Below are 14,279 nucleotides of genomic sequence, written 5' to 3'. Positions count from 1 at the left end.
TATTTATCTGCTTGCCATCGAGAGCTAACAGGTCCTTACACCAGCTCACCGCTGCTTGCAAGGAAGGGGTCAAGTCATCGGGAAAACGTGAGCTGCTTGCTCTCCTAAATGAGCCTCTTAAACATGAGGCTGATGTGGTACCTGCAGATTGCAGCAGTTACCCATCCTGATTTTGCTTCAATTTACTAAAAGTATAGCTCTCAAGTGAGTTCAGCCGCCCTGCACCAATGTATCTGCGGCTGAGAACGGCAGCGCAGAACCGAAGAAGAAGCATGCCAGCTCTTGGCCCAGTGAAATTATTTGCTTATTCTTACATCTTCTTTAACAAGTGGCTCTGAGCACATTTGGTTTTGGAGTTCACCATCAGAGGAAAATTGCAGTAGAGTTCTAATGTTTGCTTTGGACAGAGAAAAAAAAGATCTGTGGTTTCCACTTGCTTTTTGGGACTCATTCTGGGCTCCTCCCGTCCTCCCATGAAATAAGCACAACTAAACAGTGAGAAACGGCCCCCACAGGGGCTTCTGATTTGTTTTGCTGTAGTTGGCTAAAGTCTTTAAAGCCTTTTTCTAGGGGAGTCATGATATCTTGATTCAATTTGAAAATCCTCGGTTATTATCACTGCACTCTGTCTTGTGGAAGAGGCAACGGTACAGACTTTAAAATGATCCTATAGAGCTGTTCTGAGTAAGTAAACCCAACAATGCCAAAACAAGGAACTACAAATGGCAGTGGATGCAAAAGGATCTAGGAGAAATAATTTGCTGTCAAGACGTAATTAACTTCCTTATTTCTTTGACATCTTTTTATATCTTTATTGTTCAAGATTATATTATTGCTGGCTACTGAGGAGATGGCCATTCCCACAGCACTTTGCATACTGTAGAATCCGCTGGCACATGTGTCTGGTGTGTGCTGTTTCTCTTGGGGGGGGGGGGGAAGACCATGTGCATAGCAGAATTTCATCCCTGAGAAGAAAAACTAAATCTTGCCTGGGCACTTTAATCCCTAGGAGACCTAGCTGTAGCAGCGGATTTGCATACATGTCCCTTGGATTTAGGTAGATGCTTCACATCTCTTCCTTCTTTGCTTTGGGAAGGAGTTTTAGGAAACTGTTCAAAAGGTGCAGTCTGAATAGAGAAACTGAGCGAGCTGCTTGTTTCTCGGCTGAGCTTGCCAAGGAGCACCAGAGATTGGGAGAGCAGGCTGAAAAGGCCTATGGAGAACGACAGCCGCCCACAGCAGTGACAGTGATCTGTGGGTGTATGAGGCAGAGGGAGAGGCTCCTCTACATGGCATTGCTCTGTAGGGCACTGCCTGTTTTTTACCCCCATAATAAGTAAATAATAATCTGATTGCATGTCTCATATCCAGGAGATGATATTAGGGGTTGCCATCTGTTTTACCAAAAGCAAACAAAACAAAAAAAAAAGGTATTCTCTGCTCTTTTCAAACTGCCTTTTGTAGCTTTTGACCTTTTCTCCCTTGATGTTCAGCACTGCTTTGGGAAATCAGACTCAGTATTGAGGCAACAACTATCAACAGCAGGGTTTGAGCAGGGGGTTATTTGTACATATTTGTATCTGGCTAGGTGCACAAAAAAATGAAGAACTTATCTGGATTCCCAATTATAGAATGGTTAACCTTATAACAGTTGCCCTAGAAGAAGCTTGAAGCCCTTGAAATGGCTTGAAAGTCATGTAATTTTGATGAATAGCTGGAAATACAAAGCAGGATAGTTACTCCAAACATTCTTGAGTGGAATAATAAAAGGTTTTCTTGAGAAAGGACTGCAGAATAGCTTAGTCATTCAGGCCCAAAAAATAGGGTTCTGTGTGGGAAGAAGTTAGCAGAAAATTCTGTTGTACGAATGAGAATTCTCTGAATTACCTCCCCCAGAAACAGATTCCAGAAAGAGGCTAAATTTCATTAGCAAAAGTGAACTATTAAAAAAAAAAAAAAAAAAAAAAAAAAACTTTTTCCCCTCTTGCACTAGCAGTAATATACAGGCCTCTCTCCGTGATGCAGTGTGGAATAGCAATGATAAATGAGCACTGGCATTTTTTCGTTTCTTTTTGCGGCGAGATGCTTGGACAATGCAATGTTCAATTTACTGATTGCCAGTTCATTTTACTGCTCCAAACTTTGCTAAATCTGGTAAGGTAGAAGTGGTGTGTTTTAAGTAATGTCTAAGTACAAACAAAGGTTTGAAGGTAGAATATCTCTTTCTGGCTGCTATTATAATGGTGAAGACAGGTCTCATTAATTCCAGAGACAATACTAAGTGCAGGGAATCTTTGTTGACTAAAGTATTTATTAGCCTATTCCAGGCACATTGGTCATTTTCTTAGAGCAGCATTTCATCACTTCATCACTGGGTTGATTACATTATATGGTTGTTATTATAAAACAAGTAATGTGGTGCTTATGGTAATTTACTTTGTGTGCAACTGTCAGAATTCTTGAAATACTAGTTGCCTGAAAGCACCTTACATGAGAATTTGAGCACTATTTAAACTCTTCTGATTATTTTATTCTTATTTAGTATACTTAACTCTGTTCGGTAGTGATTTATCTAGTATGTAAAAAAATAAGAGAAAATGGTCAAAGATTTTTTGAAATCAGTACTATTCTTTGAAGGGAAATCAGAATGTAACATGGTTGTTCTTCGTTTTTTATTAAAATTCAAACTTGTAGATTTTTTCTTAAATAACAAGCCAAAGATTAATGGTTGGGGGGGGGAGGACTTCTCCAAAAGAAAAAAAGTCCTTTTTTCTTTTTTTAAGAAACATAGAACATTGATGATAAAATAATGCAGACCTTTTTTCTAACAGTAGCAAAAAATTACACAGATAAATAGAAAAGATTCAAGTGCACAAAGAGTTTTATATTTGCACCTCTTTTATTAAGCAGTTAGATATAGGTAATATACATCCCCTAAAGAGTCTTGAGTTACAAGGCTTCCTGTAAAGTCTATACTCTAAAGAGAAGGAAGGCTTCACTGTGTGCGGGGGGGAGGGCTGAATATCCAAAAAATCTTACAATCTTAGGCCACTTTTTTGCCCTTTTTTTTTTCTCAATAATAGTAGAATGAATTTGAAGACATGAAGAAACACAGCACAGTGGAACAATGAGGGGACACTACTGCAGTCTGACCTAAGTGGGGTTATTCATGTGCTCGAATACACAAGTATTTTGTTGTATCCAGACTTAAGAGTGTATGCAAGCATGCCATGTTAACTGGAGTGAGTGAAGAAAGGCTGGATGAGTAAGGATTGCGGTGAAAAAATACACTGCTATTTTGAGATGAAAATTTGTGACATTTATCTGTGAATTGATGCAGAAGGCTTGTGAATCGGAGCTGAGTTTGAAATGTGGCATGAAAACGCATTCACACCTTTCTATAGATGTGAGGTACTCTAAAGCTGCTTTTGCTGTGGAGCAAATAGCAATTCCTAGTCATTTCCTCACAGTTTCAATACTTTGTTTTCTATCCTATTTTTGTTCTTAGAGAGCATGAAAGAGAGAGAAAGCATTTCAGCAAAATTTGTGTCATTGCCAAGCAAATATAAGCTCTTATACAATGTAATTTCAGATATCCCAATGCATTCAGTGTCTCCTGTCTTCAGTTTTGTCTATCTGGCAGTATTTATCTATCGAAGGCATTTCTCTTTCATTTTTCATAGCAAAAAGGGAAAGGTGGTCAACACAACCCTGTAAATTCACCTTCCTCTCAAAGAGCTGCTTCAGTTGCTAATGTTTGTCTTTGAAGCAGGGTAGATCAAAACTCTACTGCATCAGTGCTCCATGCTCATGCCTACAAAAAATAAAAATAAATAAACTGTTTTGGCAAAATTCAGCATCCTACAGCCCTGAAGCACCTGGGCTGTAACTATATCTTCCCTTTGACAATTATGATCATTAGATCAAATTATGTTCTGAAGCTCATGGAAGTTAAGTACAAAGCATAGAATGGTCTCCAAAGTGATATTTTGTCCCAGCAACTCAGCCCAAAAAAACTATGTATCTTCATCCCATTTACCAAGTTTGAGAGGGGAATCAGATTCACAATACTTCTCTTCATTCAGACTATCCAATAAGAGAACAAATGGCCTCCCCTTGTGCTTAATAGGCTAGATACTTTCTGTTATGTCAGATCTTGGCAAGGAGGTTAGGTTCAGTATTACCAAAGTCTTTTTAATATGATATTTGTTTTGTTTTGTTGTATAATCCAGGAGTGAGGGGGAGAAATATTGATGCACGGACTTCCTAGAGAGGATTTAAAGAGACTATAAACTTCTTTCCCTAGTCTCTGCCTGCTCTCCCCGTTACAGTTTAGTGTTTCCTGTGCTCCCATGCAGAGCATAAAAGCAGTGTAGCCTATTCCCCTATCCAGATCCCAGCTGCATCTGTTTTTGTGTCTAACTTAAGAATTACAGCCTTGAAGAATATTCACTCAGCTGCCACATCTCTTGGGAGGCCCCACAGTTTCCTTTTCCTGTGAAGTTTTACGTGTACCCTGAAGTGCCTCAAGTTTGACAGGTTTGAACAATTGGTTCTTAAGCTGACCAGCATCTGGATGATAGTGAAGGCAGACTCAAAACCATCTCTAACTTCCACTTTCTTTTTAGAAGTATGAGTACTGTTCTGAGGACTACTTGTTTCTCCTCTGGTGACTAAATTGATGTAAAATAATAAATGGTTATTTGTACTGGGCTTGGAACTCAGATTTCCCTCTAGGCCACAACAGACATGAACACTTATTCATTCATTTACTTTCCATCTCTCTTTCTCTCTCCATCTCTCTTCATGGCCAAATAAAGCCAGTCTGACAGTTAGAAACCTGGTGATTCAGGTTTTCATCTCAGATATGTTGATTCAAATTTCTTCAAGTGAGGTAGTGCCTTTCACATCTAAAGTAGTCCATCCACTAAGTTGCATGAAAAATGGTGGTGGGGTACCAAACCATGTTTTAAGTACGATTCTACACCTTTGTTTGGAGGGGAAAAGGGAAGGAAAAGGCATTCATGACACTCTATTCCAGACCTCATGATGGTGAGTGGAAAAAAGGAATGAGATATAAACTCTACCCATTTTCAGTATTTCAGCAATACTTGCCCAAACTGATGCTTGTGTTCAACCATGTTTTCAGGGACTCCATTCTTCCTGGTGTTATTATATTCATTTGAATAGGAATATAATGTACTAAGTCATAACATATAGTTCTGGACCCCACTTGGAACAAGAAAACAGAAAATGCCTACAAGTCGTAATTAACCTTTACAACAGCTTGGTAAAGGGAGAACATCCCAGTGTGCAGATACTGTTCCCCCATAAACAGAAGGCATCATAACATACTTATCTGTTCTTTCACTCTTCATTGTGCAAGCACTCTTCTATTCTGTTTGCGGGGTGAGGGGGTTGGTTTTGTTTCATTTTTTACTGTAGACTACAGTCTCCCATTTGCCTTTTCTTAATTTACTTACCCTTAGTTGTGCAGCTACTGTTTTTTCTGGTCAGCGGTTTGGCGTGGGAGTTGGGCAGAAGCAGTAATGAGTTTCCTCAGCAGTTTATTCAGCTTCTCACTGCAGATGGTGAGTTTTTTGCAGTGGGGGATGATCAAGAGAAGTCATATTTCCATTCACTTTGTGAATCTTAGCCATCAAGTACTCCAGCCTGAGGATCAGACACCTCAGAACACACGTTCTGTTCATGTTGGTTGCTCCCGAAGGATAAATGGGAATCTGAACTGCAGACAACTTGAGCTTGGCTTGGGAAGAGTGAGACTTGGCCCTGACCTTGCTTTACAACCCTGCTTTCATGGCCTAACTCTCTGATCTGCCGTCTATCTTCTGTTGCAAATTAAAAACAGACTGGGCAGATGAATTTCTGGTCTAACCTAGAAAGGACATTCTTATCTTTGCCCTGAGCCCAGAAGACACTTCAAGATTGGGTGATTCCCATCCTTTGTGGGGTTCTGTTGTAATATGGCACAGGACAGAAATGAGAGGTAAAAGGATAAGACAGAAAATAAGAACTGAAAAAAGACTTTCACCCTCTAAGCATTAGCATATGCTTAGCATGTGCAATGTGTAAGCTATTGTACTAAGGCCCTAATTAAATTCTTGTCTCACCTGTTGAATAAAATGATGTCTCTTAGTGCTTCCAAGCATAGGATAACTTCAGAGAAGCTTCTACCATATCTGGTAGTTCAAGCATGGAAAGTAGAATAATAGAGTAGTACCTAAAACTGAGTTAGGTACTCTAAGTAAATTAGAGCCAAGGGAGAAGTCATATATTCTGGAAGATTTAATTCTGCTCAGACTATTCACACAAATTTTGGCTTCATTTGGACTTCACACATGTTTAAGAAGAGCTGAATTTGGCATATAGTTTGAAAAAGAAACAGGAAAGGATACAACATTTTTTTCAACTTGAAAAAAATAGTATTTTCTTGATTTTAATTTGAAGATCTGATTTCTCACATTATCGGTTAGGAATTAGAGCATGCCAGGTGACTGTCAACTGCAAATTTGCTAACATCTATGTCTTTTCTGTTGGCAGCAATTGTACTTCTTGGTTAAAAGTAAATATTTTAAGTATAATTCTTCATCATGAATTGCCTTTTGTCAAGATTATTTTGTCGTCTATTTAAAGGGCATTTTCACAATTGCTGATTTCCGGTACTGGCAGTGAACTCGAAACATAATAGAGAAGAGGAAAAGAAGCTTCATGTTCTTACAGATGAATCCTGAAACATGGGGCCAGTGTGATACCAAGAGATCACTAGCAGTGATCTTGATTTGAATTTTTGGAGGTGCAGAGCACCCATGAGTCTTAACAGAATTTGGCTGCCATGCAACCCCAAATCCACAGCTGAAAAGGGTAGTGCAGATCCAGAGGGAAAGCATTCCCGCTCACTGGCTGCTTTGAAAGGTCTTGACCAAGTGATTCTCTTGGAGACTGATCAGCAAACTGAAGGACCCAGAGGAACCCTGTGTTTTCTGTATTGAAGATGGCTTTGATCACTCAAAGGCATTTCATTTACTTTATGATTTTAAATAACTTACGTGAGCTCCAGTTGAAAAGCAAGGCACATCCACGGATACATGATTACACTGTAATCAGACACCTACTATTACTGAATGCAGCATTCTGCCCTTGCCTCCAAGTGCCCACTTCAGCCTCATAGCTTGTACCAGTGCTAACACCCATGCAGTCTCACCACAAGTTGGATCCATCCAACTGATAAGTTGGATCCATCCAACTGGTCATTGAGCTGATCACTGGGGAAGCAAGCAGGGGAAACAAGGAAAGAGGAAGCAGGTTAGTTTTTGGCTGAGAGAGTTCACTGGCCACCACCCTGCTCTGGGCAAACACAGAGACTGATATGTGCTCAGGGCTGGGTGACGGGCAGGACCATGCCCTTGCAGCAGCAGCTTATGCTTAGATTGTAATCTTAGCAATTGTATGCAAGCAGTTGTATCTCATACTTGCTGTTAGGGCAGGAATAACAAGTTATGGGGGTTAAATCCCTTCCTCCCATTTCTAGCTGTACGTTCACACACCTCAACCAAAGCATTTGTTTTGCCACAGCAAGCTGACTCAAGGAGCTGGTCCCCAAGGAAAACCCTCTCTCTTTGCAGTTCATTGCCTGCTAGCTTAGCTCTCTGAGCTGGCTCATTGTTCAGTGGTCCAGGTACCAGTGCGATCACAAGGGAGAAGCTGGGCCCACAGAAATTCCAAATCAAATTGCTGTGGAATTGCACCCCTTAAGAGATCCCCCTAGAAACCAGCCTTATGGTCAGATTAATCTGACTGCTGTCTGCCACTGCCCAGGACAGAGAAAGTAGTGATTACTACACATTTTCTTTTTCATCCCCATCCCACCCCTCACTTGCTCTTTCTCTACCACGCAGCCCCAGCTGTGTTGGACCTAGCAGTGGTGATCTGCTGGATGGATGGCACAGCTATCTGATCTAGCAGAAAGTTTTTTCCCCACCCCCAAGAAAAAACTTTTCTACTGAATTAACCAGCTGAATCAAAACACACCCTGCACCCACATCATCACTAGGTCTATGTAACACAAAAGAAGCTGTAGGGGAGAATAAGGAGCAGAGGAGGACTGCTCCTTTCCACTGTTAAAGGCTCAGGCTTAAAAACGAAATGACATTCTGATTCTGTCTTGTCTTGCAGTTCGTAAAGTGAATGCAAAGTGGGTGTAAAATGCTGCCATTTAGGCTTTCATAGGTATTGTGGCAATGATTGCATGGATCATTTTTCCAGAGCAGTACAGGGTAAAAATATCCTGGTCCTGCTCCAGCTTTGCTGCTGTTGAGTAGGTGTTTGTGATGCTGCACACAGAACTGAACTCTAGAGGATTGATCCACTCAAAGATATTTTAAATTTTAACAGATTATTCTCTGGACAGATTATTCTCTGGACCAGCTTCCCAACATAGGTCACTCTCTACGACAGCAGCTGTGAACTGCGGGAACTGCTTACACCAACACAAATGGTGCTGCTGTCAAATATGTAACCACAGTCTGACTGCATATGTTTAGTGAGTCTTGGACTCTTAAATGTCTGCAGCACAATAAATCTAAAGAGGTAATCTGATATCATAGTAAGGTTTTAGCAAGTGGAAAATGGTGGCTGGTGATATGTCCAAGGCATAATGGAAGTATTCTCACAGGTATCACTTGTATTTGTGGGCTACCAATAATTTTGTGTTATATAAATGCAGAAAAGTAACAGAAGATAACAATGGAAGTACAGGAGTCCCTTGGCACTGCCATCTTGTGGTAGAGCACAGTGAGTTACTGTGTATGTGGGAAAAGGATTTCATTGAATTTAGAAAATAATATTGGAATACATTTTCTGTGTGAAATGGCACAGAGGAAGGAAGAGAGACCATTTCAAGTCAGGACAATCTACTACCTTGAATATGACATCAATATACAGTATCCTCATTTCTTTCAAAGCTTCCATCTTTAGCTTCCATGCTGCACTGATCAACTTAATTTTCTCTTTATTGCATCAGTGAAAGCCAACTCAAAGAAAGTTTAATTTCTCAGCAGATGTCCTCAGATGCAATAGAGGAGCATATAGGTACTCGTATTATTGTGAAAATTTTCAGCTGTAAATATCAGATAATTTTTAAACACTGCACTTTATCAAGCTGGAAAATCGTTCCAATTACACAGAAGAATGTAACAATTTGCACAAATCAGAAATTTAAGAATAAGAGGTTCATATGAGAAGTTGAAATAATTTTGTGATTACATGCAGCACAGGCACCTTTCTTTTTTGTTGTAACTGGTGTAGTATTATAAAATCTAATTCTATGTATCATTTTAAAATTTTGTCATTTATTCACCAGAAAATTTTATTTTTAACAAAGGCTATAAATCAAGATGGACAACATAGCTATTACGTAATTAAAAAAATCTAAATTCTTGTTACGCAGAATCAAAGGCAATGCCCCACATGCCTATTGTTATGAAGAAACGACCTTTATAATAAAATGGAATGACAAACACTTCACAGTATGCTCTAATTAAATAAAAAGAACAGTTAAAAACTCATTTATCATTGAAAGAGAACATTGGAGTAAGTAAGGCAAACAGATTACCACTGGGAAACATCTATGTTGGAACCCCTTGCTATAAATTGGTAAGTAATTGGCAAAGAATGGTCATGAAATAGTAAATTTAAAGCAAGATTTTGTGTTCAATGCATTAAATAAAAATCTTACTGTGGTATTTTATATAATTTTAAATTGTCTCTTAAAAAATGATACTATCCTACTTAGGAATGGGGAATGATACCTAGAAATTACACCTAGCTCTTTTATTTATTTATTTATTTATTTATTCATTCATTCATTTTAGGTTGTCTTTGTCCTAATTATGCCTTGCTTTTTTAGAATAGCACTAGTAATTTCATAATGACTTTCACCTGTGGAAGCTTTTTACAGCTTATACTCCTCAGGCAGAAAGGGAATGTCTGTGAACATGTTTGAGCATAGTAAACATGTTAGTAGGTGGGAGCAATGGTTCTTCCAGCCCAGCATTCTTTCTCCAACAGCGGCAAAACATTCTGGAGCACATCAGTTATTTTGAGTATACGTTAAATGAGCCAGCCTATGGTCTCTCTTCCAGCTCCTCCAGAACCTCTTACTGAAGTTCTGGATGCACTTTTCATCTTTTTATTTATACTGTCCTTATCCAAGGCCCTTCCAAGTTGCAAAATCTCCTTGTCAGCCTCTTCCAGTCCCTGTCCAAGTTGGTTATTCATGTCACCAGGCGCAGGAAGCTTGATGGAGGGGGGAGGGAGAGATCCTGGTAGCTGTGGGAGAGGTTTTGATTCTGCCATCTTCCCACATGTCCAGGCAGAGAGCATCACTGGGCACCCTCCACCAGCTCTTTGGTAACCTTCAAGGAGCAGTCGGTGATGTTAGGGTTTCTCTGCTTGGTGTTCCCTATCTCTGTGTTTTTTATCCTGTTACTCTTCCCTTTATTTCATTTATTGTCTGTCATAAATGGTTCTTCTTCCTTATTTTCTTTTCCTTTAGCCATTTCCCTCCCTGGAAAAGCTTTAAGTTTTTGCTGCTGTGTACCTAAGCAGGAAAGACAATAGGAACAGCAGCAGTACGAAAAACTATTATGGAGGGCACACAAGCTTGGCCATGTTCTGCAGGCTTTTTCTTTTTACCCCCCGAGTTCCATGATTTCTTAGGAAGTTACATCTTTGCCTAGTCCCTTTAGTATCCATTTTGGACTTGCGTGTGAACTTGTGTAATTCCATTTTGAACCTGCTGTTGGTATCTGCCTCCACAACCTCTTTTGACAGCAAATCCAGAAATTCACCAGCTACTGTATAAAATAATGCTTTCTTTTTTTCAGTTTTAAACTAATTTCACTAAGTGACCCTATCTGTGAAAGTCAGTGAAAAACAGTGCCCATCCTTACCTTTTCACCCACCTGAATGATTTCATAAACCTTGAACACATCCACCTCAGCTCTCTCCTCTCCTAGGTGAAGTCTCTTGTCCTTTTATCTGATGCAGCTGCTCCATCCCTTTAATCGTTTCAGTTGTCTTCCATGTATCTTCTCTAGCTCTACCATGTCCTTTCCCAGATGCCAAGACCAGAATTGTATACAGCATTCAGAATGTGGGTATACTAGAGTTGTATACAGTGGCAAAATGATGGTGTCTTACTACCCTCTTTGATGATGCCCAACACCTTTTTTTTCTGAGTTGTATCTGGTGGTATGACCTGGCAGTGCTGTGTGACAACCCATGTGCTTCAGAGAAAGCCAACTGATTTAGCCAACTAAATGGTGTTAATTTTTAAAGGTGATATTATCCTATATAGGAGCTTCCTCTCAATCTTGTGCATGATTATTTTTGCAATTTGTTGTGTACCAATAAATTGGTACACAACAGTGTTCCAAATGAACAGATCTATTTTGAGTGAAGTGGAATTCTTATTTAAATAAATTCAAATAAACTATCTTTGGTATGGGGTAGAGGAGGTTAAAATGCAGTAGATGCAGGTCCTAAGAATGAAGACAACAGAGAGAAGGTAAATTAGGGTTACCTTTGCAGCAGCACCTGAGTCCACTCTTTCTTTGTGGCCAGTGATTTCCACTCAGAGTAAAACAGGAGGAGGGGAATGGGTGTGCCTAAAACATCATTGTCATCTTCATAGCTTTTTAATCGTTTTCTTTTTGTCATCTCCAACTTTTTTAGACGCATGAATGCCATTAGTTAATTTGATCTTTTTTTTGTTGTAGTTATCAGAGGCTTCATGAGAGCACTGAGACCAGTAAGAAGTGTGCTTTTTGTGCCTGTATGTGCACACACACTCCTTATTTGATGCATCTCTGAACCTGAAGACCTTGCAGTAGAGTTTGAAGAAACAGATACAGGCTGGAGAAATAAATTTTCCCTACTGATTTTACTAGGCAGGAGCTAGGTAGGCGGCAAAGAGAGAATAAAATGGCTTTCAGGAGATCAGACTGGAAGTCTGTAAAAGAACTGAAAGATTAGCCTAGACTGTTGAATCCCAATACAATACCTCTGTCATCAAGCCATCTTTCTTATCTGTGAACAAGCATATGGGGATTGCCAAATATTTAAAAAGCTCTTTCACTTTCCTTGTCTTCATCTATATTAATACTTCAGGAGAAGGGAGAATCCCTGTGGACTCTATTAAAGCATATTTATTACATTTTGCTTGGCACATTAGTTCTGGCCTACTCAGTACCCACATGGAACAACAGTGTTTTTTAGCAGGGCACCTGTGTAGGCAATCGCACAAACAGACAATGAGCTATTTTTTTATAACATTCTTCACTGCTTTATCTGTCATACTTTAAAAAAATGAGACATTTTAAATCAGCTTTCCAAGCAAATAAAAGAGGACGGTCTTCTGGAGGGAGTGGGGTTTTGTTTTTGTTTAAAAGAGGATGCTACTTGGTCTTCTGGAGGGAGTGGGGTTTTGTTTTTGTTTTTGTTGTTTTGTTTTGCAAGGGAGTTGTTTTGTTTTGTAAAATATCCAGGGAATAAGTAAAATATCCATTCACGAATGAACAACTTGAACACTATTCTACTCTTATGAATGCTGACTACGGGAGGGAAAAAGTTTCTTAATTTGCAAGCTGTATGTCCTTCTAAAGCACCTCTGTGTTACAAAGTGTATACACAATAGAAGAATCAGCCTTTTGCCTGTGATTAGTATATTCCTTTCTCTTTTTGTATTCAAATAGACACAGCTGCTGCTAGTTGTGTATTTTTTATGCAAAGAGAAAGAGGTTACAGCAAAGATGTCTCATGAAACTATTTTAACCCACAAACTTGCAAAAAAATATAACCATCCTTTTTGCAGTTTCATATTATGTTTACTGAAATGTAATTCTCCTGATTGCTCTATATAAAGTCCTTTCTAATATTATAATTGATGCCTATAAATATACAGGAAGTGAGGTGGTTATCAGTCAAGAGGCAGAAGAGCTATGAATAAATTTAGGCTTGAAATTTAGAACATTTCTAATCAGTAGAAGAATCAGATTCTAGAACAGCTTCTCAGCAGAAGTCACAGTGGGATGAACTCTTTACAGTACAAAGATGACATCTGTGATTTCCAGCTCTGCTAATATAATCAGAAGGCTGTAACACAGCCTGTATGCTTTCTTCCTTGCATGAACTACCAGGAATTCTGCAGTCTGAGCAACCTACTGTCTATGTGGGGTCATAGCGACAGCCATATCTTAGGGATTAAAAGAGAGAAAATCCACATTTTGATCTGCTTCGCCTTGCCTGCGCAGGGAGTGAGTTCTTATTGAGCTGCAGAGTTGTGCTAAGTAACTTTTGTGAAAGCATCTGCGGAAGTTTTAGATGACTGCTCTTATGCTGGAGGGTACTATTATCAGAGCTGAGCTGGCAGAAAGGCTTGTACAAGCATTTCTGATTTGCTTCTGAAAAAAAGGCAGCCAAGATTAGTTCAAAATACATTGAGCAACAGGTTATAGTAAGCCAGATGACTTTGCACAGAAGTAGATTAGGAGTGCTCACAGAGTCCATTCCACAAGCTGAACTACAGAGGCAAAATAACATGTGAAAGAAAGGAGGGTAACATCTCCAGCCATTTCTGCTGTTTCTATGGTGATTATTTGACACAGGCCAGTAGCTGTATCTATGCAACCAGTTATTCCTACTGCAATCTGAATCATTGCCTCCACGCAGTGAGGTCCTTTGAGATATTAAGCTTGCAATATTTCCAGGCAGGTTGAAGATATTTTAGTTCCAGATTTATACATTCTGGGATATTTTCCTATGGCACACTGAGAGATGTCTGGCACATGGCAAGAAAAATCAACAGAAGTTATCAACTTGAGGGTCTAGCTCAAAAACTACTGAGCTTTCATGCTGTCCTGTGTCCCACTTCTTGGCCTGTTTGGTCACCTCTGTACTGCAATCCCAGCCTTGCAGGTACTGAAGTGTCGGTGAGGGGATATTTGACATCCTGACAATGAATGTCTCCAGGCTCATGGGTCAGCCTCAAAGCTAGTGAGCACCTTTAGCAGCAGCGCTGCCTAGTTACCCCGCCTGCAGCTGTGGGAAGAGGAGGAGGATGACACTCATGTTGGTAGCATCTATAGCATCAGACCATGTGGCTGTCACCATCATAAGCTTCACTGGAACACAAAAGCAGCCATATTGACTTAAGCCAGAAGTCCTTTTAGCCTAGTGCGCTCTTCTTAGTGGTGATCAGC

The sequence above is a fragment of the Rhea pennata genome, chromosome 3 (genome assembly GCF_028389875.1).
Source record: "Rhea pennata isolate bPtePen1 chromosome 3, bPtePen1.pri, whole genome shotgun sequence".
Taxonomy (NCBI): Eukaryota; Metazoa; Chordata; class Aves; order Rheiformes; family Rheidae; genus Rhea; species Rhea pennata.
This window is presented reverse-complemented; position numbering follows the sequence as displayed.